The sequence below is a fragment of the Coenobita brevimanus genome, chromosome 110 (assembly GCF_032717465.1).
Source record: "Coenobita brevimanus isolate Jiangsu-jjx chromosome 110, ASM3271746v2, whole genome shotgun sequence".
Taxonomy (NCBI): Eukaryota; Metazoa; Arthropoda; class Malacostraca; order Decapoda; family Coenobitidae; genus Coenobita; species Coenobita brevimanus.
Window position 1 is genome coordinate 32,177,966 of NC_137063.1, and position 14,065 is coordinate 32,192,030.

Genomic DNA, 14,065 nt, shown 5'->3' on the forward strand with positions numbered 1-14,065 from the left:
GTTGTAGAGCTGAACCTTCCGCCCTAAGCAGCCCCCCAGAGATGGCCTCTAGCTACTCACCCTCAGAGACGGCCCCTAGCTGCTCCACCTTCGTGACAGCCCCTAGCTGCTCCACCTTCGTGACAGCCTCTAGCTGCTCCACCTGGGCTTCCTATCCCCCCTGCAGGACCTGTGATGGCCTCCAACCACACACGGAGAAAGAAGGGCACGTCCCCTTTCCTTCTGCAGTAGGCTCGGAGGGCACGACACCAGCAACAGCCTCCAGCTGCGCCCATAGACAGGAGATGGCCTCAAGCCTCTCTTCGTCTGCACGTCATCCTTCATATGGGGCTTCGGCGACAGCCTCCAGCCGGGCCCCATCTGCGGCCCTGTCAGGATGTTGGGCCCCAGCGATGGCCTCCAGCTGCGTCGACTGGGTAGGGACCGCCCTTAGTCGCCCTCCTCCTGTTGCCCAAGGGACCTCATTGACGACTTCCAGCCACGCCAGGGAGAGACGCTACCAAAGCCCCTTGCCCCCTGTGACATCACAATGTGAGGGCATTCTCTGCCCTTCGCCATCCACCTGCAGCAGAGCTGGGTGTCCCCATCCCCACCCGGATCGAGGCAGCCCCCAGACGAAGGATTCCCAGCTAATGGACTGGTGGCAAGGCCCTGTAGTGTCCCCAGGGCTGTTCTCCCTACAACTGGCGCCCGGAGAAGACCCGCCCCCGACGGACCTCTGCCCAGGACAACACCACAGCCCTGCTCTGACGGTGAGACACCAGGAAGGGGACCGCAGCCACTGGGACCCTGACAGTGCCCCCAGCACCCCGGGGCGAGGCCTCCCCAGCCCCCGGCCCAAGCGACGTTGCTCGTCCACCAGGCGCATACGGAAACGCCTGGAGAGGCTGTTTGGCCCGTAACCCGGAGGCCAGACTCAACCCCCAGCCCCCAGCACGAGGGGTCCTTCACTACTCCCCACCCACAGTCTGCGGAAGGAGATGACGCCCACCCTTGCCGACAAATAGTGGCCCCATGAGTGTGTGATGATGTGAACTAAAGTGAAGGACAGTGCCAAGAGAAAAAAGGATATCCAGTGCAACAGTGGCTAATCATAACCAACACCCCCCCTCTTGTGATTGTGCCAACCTATAGTAATCCTTAGCTCTCCCACCTCCCCCCATAATCTCATCCGCCCTTAGTGAACTCCTAGCACGAGTGTAGAACGGTGGAGCAATAAGTCCTCTCAGGACAAAAAGCCACTAAAGTGATAGACTGTGTACTGTGAAATAACTAGAACTGAACTCCCATTCCTCATAATACAGCACGAGCCTAAAGACAGTGAACGGTGCCACACCCACTCTCCCTGATATACCTATTGTGTCTTTCCCATATCCTGCGAGATACTCAACCAGATTCAGCAGCCTAAGAGTTGATGTGACATAAATATTGTGAGATTGTCTGCCTGTTACTGTATTGAAGAATTCGTGAATATATGTGTAGGTTGTTGGCTAGAGTTTTTATGTCCTGTTCCTCTTATGTTTGTGGTCTAGCCCCAGTTAAGAAAAGAACCCAACTGCAGACCAGGCGTTTCTAGGACGGGAAGCCGCCCTAAAAACACGTAGCATAACACTGGTGGACAGCGGTGGTTCTTGACCTGGGCAGAATTAAGATTAAGAGAGGAACAAAACAGGGAAAATATCAAAATAACGACAAAACCACACGTTCAATCCCAAATTCGACCTGGAACAGTATGACATCCATACATATTTATCCATCATCAAACCTCTGCTCGATATCGGGTTTGAGGATGATAGACAGAAAATAGCTGTAACCCTACGACTGTTGGGCAAGGCAGCAGCCAGTATTGTGCCCAAAGTCGTCCCCAAACTAACATGGGCGAATTTCACGAAAATAGTGACCCAAGCCATCACACCCTCCCTGGGAAAAGTAGTGGCATTTTCACAATTGGATAACTTAACATACGATGGCAACCTGGATGATACACTGATCCAGGCATACCCGGAAGCAGAGACAGAGCCCCGGAACAACATACATACAGTACCCTGCTCAGAGTCCTTCCCAGCATGGTCAAGGAGCACTTCATCATACACGACCCAACGGGGGATCTAGACAGGGACATCCAGCTGATACGACGACTTCTGACCTCCCGTTCCACCCCCCAACAAATCAGCGCGGTTAGCAAGTTTCCAATGAATAAACCAGCACTAACCCTCACCAGCCCACATCAGCCCCACACCGGCACCCCACTTACCCAGGGCTTATCCTTCGAGCAAACGCCCCAGCCAGAAGGAGAACCAAAATCTCATCTCAGTCAACCCCTGGGAGTTCTCCACATGTAGCCACAGATGCCCACTCCACGACATCCATGAGCAACTCAAGGCTGCCAGGCAAAAACTAAACACCCCAGGTTGACATAAAGTGTTGTCCCTGGAGGACCAGGGCCCTGAAGACAATACCCCACCAGTAGAAAACACCGACCCCAGGGAACCGGAGCCGGAGGAAGAGGAAACATCACCGCCCCCGCCGCCCACAGCCGAATCTTCGGCCCACCAGCCAGACCACCCCCCGCCCAACGCCGCCACATCACCACAACCCACCATTCACCCCCCTCACACCTGTCCACCCACCACCTCACACACCGCACCACTCTCCAGCCCACCACGTCCAACTACTCCACCACGCACAAGCACCACCCGCCCAACCACACCCCCCCTACCCCATGACCATTCTCATTATACACGCCACACCACACCCCCACCCGCCTCCCCCCCCACCAGCAGCACGCCCTCACCACCACCACATGGCCAACCACCCTCACCACCAACACCCACCCTCACCACCAGATCAGGACGTCTTTCATGCCCACCCTCCAGATACACATCAACACCACCGCCCACCGTCCACACAACCCACCATTCACCACCACAAACCACCCACACCCCAAACACCTCCCCCATCACCCTCCCTCTCCACCAAGCAAGATGGAATCTTCCCAAATCCCAATTCCCCACAGTACAACGCTCCTCCCACCGACCCATCCCCCATAAAAGCTCCAATCTCCCATCACTCGCCAGCATTCAGCTTTTGCCTCCACACCAAGCACCATTGCCCGAGATGAAGATCATCAGGATCCACTGGCAGCCCCACGACCGCCCATATGTCAGGATCCGGGAGACACACCAGCTTCTCCGCCTCATACGCCGGACCGACCACCCATCCTCCCTCCGGCTCACTCTCAATCCCCACTGAGAGCCAAACCCCATCACCTTCCACTGGACCAACCTCCTACAGTACCTCACCTCGGCCCTCCAGACATCCACCACCACAACATACCACCTCCAGTCACGGGGCCGTGACTTCTTTACCACAGAGGGTGGTAAAATACCCGCTGCCGCCGGACCACCCACCCCGCCACCCCCCACCCCACCACCGAGCCGCTACCACACCACCACCCCAGGAGGACACCATGGCAGGGCTAGTGACCCAGAACAAGAGGGTCACTGGGACACTACTGTCCTGAGTCCCTCTTCCCTGCAACTACCCCAACACCAGTTAAGCGGGAAGAGACAATGACCCTGCAAGCAGGACAGCTGTCACCAGAATCGGGGTGGGACTGAACTAGATTCAGTCCCAGGTGACACCGCGTTCACAGCCACTTTACGTGACGGGGAAGGAGCAGCCACTGTACGCCCTTCAGTTACCTCCCAAAGGGCAGGCAGGCCCAAGACTACGGCCAAAGTATGTACCAGGGTAAGTAGACCCTCGGCTACGGCCTCAGTACGTACCGGAGAGGGCGCAGCCTCTGTGCACCCCTCTCTTGCCTTTCTCTCCTACGGGAGCAACACTGCGTTCACGGCCACTGTACGTGACGGGGAAGGAGCGGCCACTGTAAGCCCTTCAGTTGCTTCTCAAAGGGCAGGCAGGCTTATGGCTATGGCCAAAGTACGTACCAGGGTAGATTGACCCTCGGCTACAGCCTCAGTACATATTGGAGAGGGCGCGGCCTCTGTGCACCCCTCTCCTGCTTTTCTCTCCTACGGGAGCAACACCACGTTCATGGCCACTGTACGTGACGGGGAAGGAGTGGCCACTGTACGCCCTTCAGTTGCTTCCCATAGGGCGGATAGGGCCACGGCTATGGCCGCTGTACGTACCAGGGTAAGTAGACCCAAGGCTACGGCCTCAGTACGTACTGGAGAGGGCGCGGACTCCGTGTACCCTTCTCCTGCCTTTTCCTCCTTTGGGAGCAGCATCGCCAGCATGGCCACTGTACATGCGGGGGAAGGAGCGGTCACTGTACGCCCTTCAGCTGCGAGCCCTAGGAGTCACGAAACCGTGCTCACGGCCACTGTACGTGACGGGGAAGGAGCAGCCACTGTACGCCCTTCATTCGTGGTTCCAAAGGCCCTCCCGATGCAGGAAGTCCCTTGCACGGCCGACCCTTTCCCTCTCGGCTGCGTGGGACGCCCTTTGTTCACTTCCGGGAGTGTTGCCCCGGAAGTGCTGCCAGAGTGGTGGCATGGCCCGATCCAGGTCATACCACCTACCCCTGGGAGATCCCTGCCCCTGCCGGACACCCGACGGAGACGGTACCGCAGCTCACCCCTGTCGGCGCCTCCCCCTACAGGCGACTGCAGTCCCAGGACTCCCAGGCCCAACCAGCAGCCCCCAGGTCAGGGCAACCCAGGCTCTCTCTCTCCAGGAGCCAGAGGCGACAGGCCCGCCTCCTACAGCTGTTTGGCCCCAGTCCCGACGGCCACCTCTCAGGTCAAGGCCCCCAGATCGGAGGGCCTCCCTGCACCCCACCAACGAGGCTCCAGTACGAGGGCCTCCTCTCAGGTCGAGGCCCCCAGACAGGAGGGCCTCCCTGCACTCCACCGACGACCAGGACCCGAGCACTGACTCTCCTGCGGGCAGTGTATTGCCCTCTGCAGGAAGGCTCCCCATAGGGCCTCTCCCTCAAGCCCAGATGCCGTAGTGAATTATACCCAGGAAACACGGGTAAATAGTGACATTAACGCCCCTTGTGTCGTGAACACTATTTCTAACCTAACTGAACCACCAAACAAAACCGCTAAATTCTAGTTGCCGTAATCCTAACCACCATTGGACCCCCTCTCAAGTATTAAAGTATCAAGTATTAAAACTATTTTTGTTATGCTGGGTGTTTTTAGGTCGACTTCTCGTTCTTAGAACACCAGCGACTGAGCGAGGTCCTCTTTCCGGACCGGAAGTAAAGCACCCACAAAGGAACAGGACATAAAAACCAGGCAGTATACCTTAACACATCTATTGCCTTAATTTCTACACCGTTACAATATAACACAGAGTGATATTGGATATACAGGAGACAGGGACGCAGAGTTAGCCTTTGACACCACGATGCACAGTTACACTTGAAACACAGTATTATACATGTACACATACGTTATTGGTTATAATATAGCGATACCTGTGTTTCATATTTAGGCAGAATATATATTTAGTTAGATGCACTGGGAATGAACAAGATTAAGAGTCCATGGGGTGAATACTACTATAAGTAGACAGGGTGCGGATCGCGACACTTGATTTGGTCACTTAGTCGCGGCGGCACTTGTACACAGACTTTTTGATTCTCCTGCGCACCCTAGTCTCCGTTCACAGTTACTGTAAGTTCTCTTATTCAGGACTCTCACAATTACTATAAGTTCTGTTACTTAGGACTCAGGCTATTTTCTGTTCTGGCCTTCACTTGGTCACTGTTCACTGTTATTTCCCCCTGGGTTGTTCTCGGTACAAGGGGCGTCACTATTTACCCGTGTGTCCTGGGTAGGTATCACTCTGGAGTACGGGCGTGAGGGGAAGGCCCTAGGGGGAACCTTCCTGTAGAGGGCAATACACTGCCCGGGTCCTGGTCGCCGGTGAAGTGCAGGGAGGCCCACCTGTCTGGGGGCCTCGACCTGAGAGGAGGCCCTCGTACTGGAGCCTCGTTGGTGGGGTGCAGGGAGGCCCTCCGGTCTGGGGGCCTCAACCTGAGAGGTGGCCCTCGGGACTGGGGCCAAACAGCTGTAGGAGGCGGACCTGTCGCCTCTGACTCCGTGGGGTGAGTGAGCCTGGGTTGCCCTCGTTTGGAGGCTGCTGGTCGGGCCTGGGAGTCCTAGGACTGCGGTCGCATGTAGGGAAAGGCACCGACAGGGGTGGGCTGCGGCACCATCTCCGTCAGGTGTCCGACAGGAACAGAGATCTCCCAGGGGTAGGAGGTAGGGCCGGGAACGGGCCTTGCCACCACTCTGGCAACACCTCCGGGGCGACACTCTCGGATGGTGACAAAGGGCGTCCCACGCAGCCGAGAGGAAAGGGGTCAGACGCGCAAGGGACTTCCTGCATCGGGAGTGCTTTCAGAGCCACGAATGAAGGGTGTACAGTGGCCGCTCCTTCCCTGTCACGTACAGTGGCCGTGAACGCGGTTCCGTGACTCCTAGGGCACACAGCTGAAGGGCATACAGTGGCCGCTCCTTCCCCCACACGTACAGTGGCCGTGCTGGCGGTGTTGCTCCCACAGGAGGAAAAGGCAGGAGAGAGGTACACGGAGTTCGTGTCCTCTCTGGTACGTACTGAAGCCGTAGCCTTGGGTCTGCTTACCCTGGTACGTACTGCGGCCGTAGCCGTAAGCTTACCCGCCCTACGAGAAGCAACTGAAGGGCGTACAGTGGCCACTCCTTCCCCATCACGTACAGTGGCCATCGACGCGGTGTTACCTGGGACTGAATCCTGTTCAGTCCCACCCCGATTCTGGTGACGCCTGTCCTGCTCGCAAGGTCGTTGCCTCTTTCCGCTCACCTGGTGTTGGGGTAGTTGTGGGGAAAAGGGACTCAGGACAGTAGTGTCCCGGTGACCCTCTTGTACTGGGTCACTAGCCCCACTGTTGTGTCCTCCTGGGGTGGTGGTGTGGTAGTGGCTCGGTGGTGGGATGGGGGGTGGCCGGGTGGGCGGTCCGGCGGCGGCAGGTATTTTAATTTTCTACCATTGGACTGATTCGGAGACGTTGTTTATCAGATTTAGCATATTATTATCGCAGTATATCACACGAGAGAGTAAACATAAAACAGATGACGGTAAACATGCCCTCCTCCGGCGTACCAATCTCACGATTTCTCTCCGAGAGAGCACCCCCGCAGCATACCAACCCTTCCGTAGTCTCCTTCTGGGAAGAGGCTGTTCGGCTGGGGTTTAAAGGTACCAAACTGGGAAGAGCCTCTTCACAAAGATGCTTCACGAGAAGGGGAAGAGGTTGTTTAATACTACCAGCCAAAACGTCAGCCTGGGGTGGTTGGCTTGCGTCTAGCAGCCTTTAGTTGGTCCCTGATGTCGTGGAGTGGACACCTGGAGCTGCACGTGGAGAACTCCCAGGGATTAATCAGGATGAGGTGAGGGTTCTCCTTATGGCTGGGGCGTCTGTGGGTGGAATGCGCCCTGGGCAAGCTGGGAGTCGGGGTGGGGTTGGTGTGCGGCATATGCGGACGTGGCTTGACTGGTGGTGCAGGTTTGTTGGTGGGGAACTTATTCACCACGTTGATTTGTTGAGGGGTAGGGCGGGAGGTCAGGAGGCGTCGTTTGAGTTGGATGTCCCTGTGCAGGTCTCCCGTCGGGTCGTGGATCGTGAAGTGCTCCTTGACCATGCTGGGGGGGACTCTGAGGAGGGTGTTGAAGGTGTGTTGCTCCCGGGTTTCGTCATCCGCCTCCAGGTAGGCGGCGGTAACCAGGCTTCTGGCCTGGATTAAGGTATCATCCAAATTGCCATCGTATGTCAGGCTGTCCAACTGGGATAGTGCTACCACTTTTCCTAGTGAAGGTGTGATGGCTTGGATCACGAGCTTCGTGAAGTTTTGCCATGTGAGCCCCGGGACGATTTTTGGCAAGATATTTGCTGCCTCTTTACGCAGTAGTGGGAGTGTAACTGCTATTTTTTGTTTGTCGTCCTCAAACCCGATATCTAACAATGGCTTAATAATTGCCAGACATGTGTGAACATCGTACTGTTCTGGGTCGAATTTAGGCAATTGCACGTGAGGTTTGGTTGCCATTTTGCCAGTATTTCTTGAATGCCTCTCTCGTATGCCCAGGTCAAGAACCACCGCTGTCCACCAGTGTAATGCTGGGTGTTTAAGGGTCAGCTTCCCGTCCCTTGAACGCCTAGTGCGCAGCTGGGTTCCCTTTCTAGACCGGAGCTTAGACAAATAAGAGAGCGGCAGGACACAAAAACTCAGAGTAATAACCTTACACGTGTATTTACAAATTCTAAATGTGGAACAGGCAGATGTCACAAAACAGGAATTCTGGGCAATTATAAGTCATATACAGAGATCGTGGGCAGTAGTATCGCCCAGGATGCTATGTGGACAACAGTTCAGGGCAAAAAGGTGAATAGCACAATGAACAGCACTTAAAGTCTTTGGGCAGGGTAATTGATCACTGTTACTTTGAGGGAAGTTTACGCTGTACTTAGAAAGGGCAGCTTGTTCACAGGTCTTATGGTAAGAGGGAATTATACTGCTAGGGCCGAGACAAATGTTCACTGGAGTCACCGTTGAGATTTCCGTATTTCCTCACTGTTTCACTATTTGCCCCATTGTAGCTGCCACAACACTAATAGATCTTAGGCGTAGTTTCCCTCTAGTAATATAACACATTGCCCGATGCTTTAGGTCACTGTTTACTGTCACTGCACTTTCACTGTCACTCACTGTCGGCACTGGGTTGGGTGGCGGCATAGTTAAGGGGCGGCGGGAGAGCTCACAGCCTGACTCCTGATCGGGGCTGAGTCCCACCTGTGTCCTCTGAATCCAACGGCCACGGGATCACTCGTAGGGGCGTCCTCTCTCGTCTGGGGCTATGGGCGACGAAGGGACCCTCACTGTTGGGGCTGGGAACTGGAGTGCGGCCCTCAGGGCTGGGGCCAAAGAGCCTCCTGAAGCGCTCGCTCAGGCACCTGACAGAGGACGAGGGTCGTCTGCGTTGGGGTAGGGAGAGGCATATCAGGGAGTCCTGGGGGCAGCCTCGGGGGCCCATCACCTGCAGCCTCCTGCCATCAGGGAAGCCATCAGGGGTGAACTGCAGCATCGGCCTTCGTCGGAGTCCTTCAGGTAGGATCTCTCTGGAGCCGGTTGGGTGGAGAACAACCCTGGGGATAGTACAGGGCCTCTCCACAGGTCCACAGGACTGAGGCTTTCCTCCTGCAGGTTGGCTCTCTGGTGGTGAACAATAGGGTCGTCAGTGCCCCCGCCTGTCGGCAGGTCTGATGGCAGAGGACCCTCTTGTAGCAGAGTCACAGGGGGCGAGGAGCTTTGGTGTTCCTCCCTGGTGCGGCTACAACCCGTCCCTGGGTTCCCGTGTGCAACTGAACAAGGGTGGTTACCAGCCGTCCCTTCGTCATAGGTGTGGCTACCGGCCTTCACTTGCCTGTTGGTGCAGCTGCCAGCCGTCGCCTTATCCCCGTATAGAGAACGACATGCCAGCAAGGAGCAGCTACCGGCCGTCTCCTGTGTCCTGTTCTATGAGGCAATTACAGGAGGAGAGGGGACGTACCCTTCTCTCCCCAGCGCGGCTACCGGCCGTTGCTGGTTCCTGTAGGGGGGTAGAGCAGCACCTGACAGAGGACTGGCTACAGGCTGTCTCCTGCTGTGTGGCCCAGCTACAGGCCATGGCTTTTTAAGGGCATGACTAGCGGCAGTCGCCTGAGCCCGGCTACAGGCCGTGGCTCTTAAGGGGGAGCGGCTACCAGCCGTCTCCTGAAGGGCAGAGCGGCTGCAGGCCGTCTCAATTAAGCCTTCTGAGTGGCTACCGGCTGTCTCCTGAAGGTCCGAGCGGCTACTGGCTGTCTCACAAAGGGTGCGGCTGCTGGCCATGGCAGGGGTGCTGCTTGGAGCTATAGAAGTAGCTCCACCCTGATCCTGTTGAGGGTCAGGTGACCCGCAAGGTAGTCTCCTTTTCCTGTTATGGTGGTGGCGGGCGAGTTCTGGGTCATAGGGGTGCGCGGCCCAGGCGGACTTATGTCCCTGTCACCCGGGGTCGTGTGCTCTGTCTGCCCCTCCGTAGGTTCCTCCTGGGGGTGTCGTGCTGCCCTCAGTCACTATTCCCGGCATTTTAATGCAGTTTAGTGTTTTGTAAAGTTTACTGGTGTTTGTTTTGTGGACAAGTGTTTGGAGATAATTATTCCAGTTAAGTATTTGCTGTTCTGATGTTGTTTATTTGAGTGTTGAGTTCTTGTATTTGTTGTACGGTGTCTTGTGTATGGGGTATTGGGGAGTGTCACAGTGTATCCCGTTGACTGATGAGGCCGTGAATTTCTTGTGTGAAGTTGGGGTTGTGTCTCTTACTGTTGCCTCTAGAGATGCGTCTTTTGTCTGCATTTTGTATAATTGTATTGAAAGTGTGCACAGCAGTGTTGATGTTTGTGATGGGTGTACTGTTTAGTGTTTCGAAATGTTGTTCTGTTTCAGTTGCAAAGGCTCCCAGTTGGCTTTCTTATAATTGGTATATGTGTGTCTGTGGCCAGCTGGGGTGATTCTGGTTATGGTAATGATGATGATTGGGAGGTCATCAGAACCAAGGGTTTTGACCACTCTCCAGGATGTAGTGGGGGCGAGGTTTGGGGAGCAGAAAGTGATGTCTGGGGATGATGGGAGGAAGAGGGCTTGGTGTGGGATATGGGTATGTTGATCTAGATTGTTCAGTATGAAAAGATGATCTGTCTGGGATTGTAGTACCAGCCCTTTGTCTGTGTCAGGGTCGTTGACATGCCAGGCCGACGACTTGGCATTGAAATCACCACCCAGGATGATGTTGGGTATGTTAGTGATGTGGTGTATCTGTGGAGAGTAATTGTGTGGTACTGGGGGGGACAACTGGGGGGGAATGTATGTGTTAGCGATTGTTGTGTGATTTGTTACCAGTGCGTATTTTAATTGATTGTAATTCTGTTGTGGTGTCATGTGGGGGGAGAAGTGAATTTGTGTGTGCACTGGTATCTACAAAGTTAATGGATTTGTGTACCAGGGTGATGAGTCCACCAACACCACCGTCGGCCTGGGAGGGATGGTCCAACACCATGACCACCACATTCAACAGACATTACCCCTCTTGACTCTTTTTCATGGGGGTATCCTAAGGATAAAGTGTACAATACACCAGTACCTGGTATTGAAACCTTGAGGGCAAGGATAACGGATGCTCAAGCGACGGTGACTGAGGAGCTGTTGGAGAACACTTGTCATGAAACTGAGTATCGCTTAGACATACTCCGTTCAACAAATGGAGCACCTGTTGAAGTTCATGAATAATGAAAAAAAAAATTTGGGAAGTAAAGTTTAATCTGCAGAAAACCATGTATCTGTACTTGGCATAGTTTTTGTGTAATAAAGGTTTGAAATCAGTTAAAGACTTTATGGACACCCTGTATATATATATATATATCTCATCTCATCTCATCAGCCGTTTGAGTGCCCACTTCAGGACCGGCCTATCCCGACCGAAGTGGGGATGATACAGCCAATGTATCTCTACCAAGTGGCTTAGGTTTTTTTTGTTTTTTTTTTATGCGAGGAAGAAGGAACCAAAGGCCAAGAGCCCGCAGTAACAGTTCCCTCCAAGAGAAAAACAAAATACAATAGAGAGCCAAATTCAAGATCCGATCATTTTGAGATGCCTGGACACACTACGTTTGAAAGACTGGAGATCATAGGCAGGAGGAAATACAGAGGGAGACAGTTCCAGAGCTGACCTGTTGCATAAATGAAAGACTGGAAGTAACGGTTAACTCTTGCATTAGAGAGTTGGACAGAAAAGGGATGAGAGTTTGCTGCCAGACGGGTGCTACGCGCCCGTCGTAGAGGTGGAGGAATGCAAGCAGACAGTTCAGAGGAGCAGTGACCATTAAAGTAGCGATAGAAAAGAGATAAAGAGGTTGTCTGGTAGAGATTGTATGTAGGGTGAGAAGTGGTTGTAAGTGTAATTGTTGTGTTGGAATGCTTTGGACTGTGTGTAGACTGTGAACCAAGTGTAATCGGCCCGCGCGAGCCGACTGGGTGCAAACATACTTTATAGTATGCGACACTGGCTCAACCACAGCACCCCTTGTGTCCGCCAATGCAGTACATGGCCTGAAGAATGCTCCCAAAGTTTAGTATCCTGGCGGGGAGCGGACCCTTGTTCTTCATGTACGAAAATGCACACTTTACCACTGTACCACAGAGACTCCGTATATATATATATATATATATATATATATATATATATTCTGTATATATATATATATATATATATATATATATATATATATGTGTGTGTGTGTGTGTGTGTGTGTGTGTGTGTGTGTGTGTGTGTGAGAGAGAGAGAGAGAGAGAGAGAGAGAAAAAGACATCATGTTTTTGGGGTAGTCAGAGGATGAAGGACACTATTAGGGTATATTGAAGTAATCACAGAAATAAAGTTCTGAACCTGATGACATGCTTGTAAAGTACTTTATACAGGTCAGTGCCAGAAAATGTTTTTCTGTGTACACAGACACTTCTTGCCGTGTAGGGATTTGAAATAATCTCCATTCAACCTTTTAGCCAGATAATATAGTTTGTAATTTGTTCAGGCTGATGGTTGAGTATTTTCATATCCTTAGGAGGAACAACCTCTCAGTGATGGTGTTAGGTGTTGGTGTTGTCCGATTGTGTGGGATAATGGTCTAAGTGATGGTGTGAGTTCTGGGTTAAAGGTGTGGGGTGATGGTGGGGGAAAATGGTCCAGGTCATGATGTAAGATAATGGTCTGGAAAACGGTGTGGTCATTATGTGGTACCTTTTAAGGCCAGTTTGAAGTTGTCAGGGCTGGTCTGGGGGTCATTAGGAGTGACTCTGGGCATGGTCATGACCTTAAGCTGTTTTTCCCAAGTGCTCTGTATCACCCATAAGTTATACCCATAATACAGTTAAACTTTCTGATGAATTAGCTGCATTACAGGCAACCTAACTGTAACAGTCCACTTTGCTATCATCATATCCATTCATCAATAGCCATCAGGACACAGACACCCGTGAAGATTGTGTGGATCTTTTATTTCTCCAGAACAAACTCTTACAATTTTCTCCTGTTAATACATGGACTTAATTTCACACAATGCATTGCAAGCCAATGATCTTATTTTACTTAACATATATCATGTATACGTATTTGCCTCACTGTTATTGCTATTCCTAACTCTAATAACAGTACTGTACATGCTTCCCACATTTAGTAATTTATAAAGTTAATCTTCCAGTTAAAAAAGGGGTAAAAAAATCACCACTAACTGTTCATTTAAATTTTCTTAAGCTCTCTGCAGTATATAAGTATCTTAAAAATACTCAAAACATTACATCCACTTTGGTACATCCACAATGGATTGTGCTTCTTAAACCAATGTCATCCTAAACAGAATTCATGCTTCATCTCTGTTCATCAACATAATTTTTGTGTCTGTACATCAAACTACTTGCTTGTTTACAGCCTCTGGGACAGCCTGAAATGAAAAACCTTGTCTGGGAATACTCTCTGGAAGAATCTTACCATGGACTCAAACGTACAATATATGCAAAAAACTGATCATGTTTTTGTAAAATTTTTCCCTGATGCACATTAAGACACTATCCTTAGGTGTCATGCCAAAATACACCGAATTTCTTAGTTTTTCATTAGTTACAGTGTACTACACAACAGTAAGGTTTTAAACATCTGATAACCAATGAAAAGCATGTACATATAAATCTGGGGGCATCCGAGTACTGTACTGCATAAAACAACTGGATCCTTCCTGGAAAAAGTTTGTGAAACTGTGAAATGAATGATTGTGAATATTATAGTTTGTATTCAAAAATAATGTACTGCAATTTATTACAGCATTTCTTCTCTCTCATCCTGGTTAACTTACATGAAAGAGCAATAATTTTTTATTATACAATAATGGTCCAAATTTTGGAGGGGAAAAATATATATATATATCTCAATGTGCAGATTTTGGCTTGTACACCAGAGGGCTAACAACCAGAGCAAAATG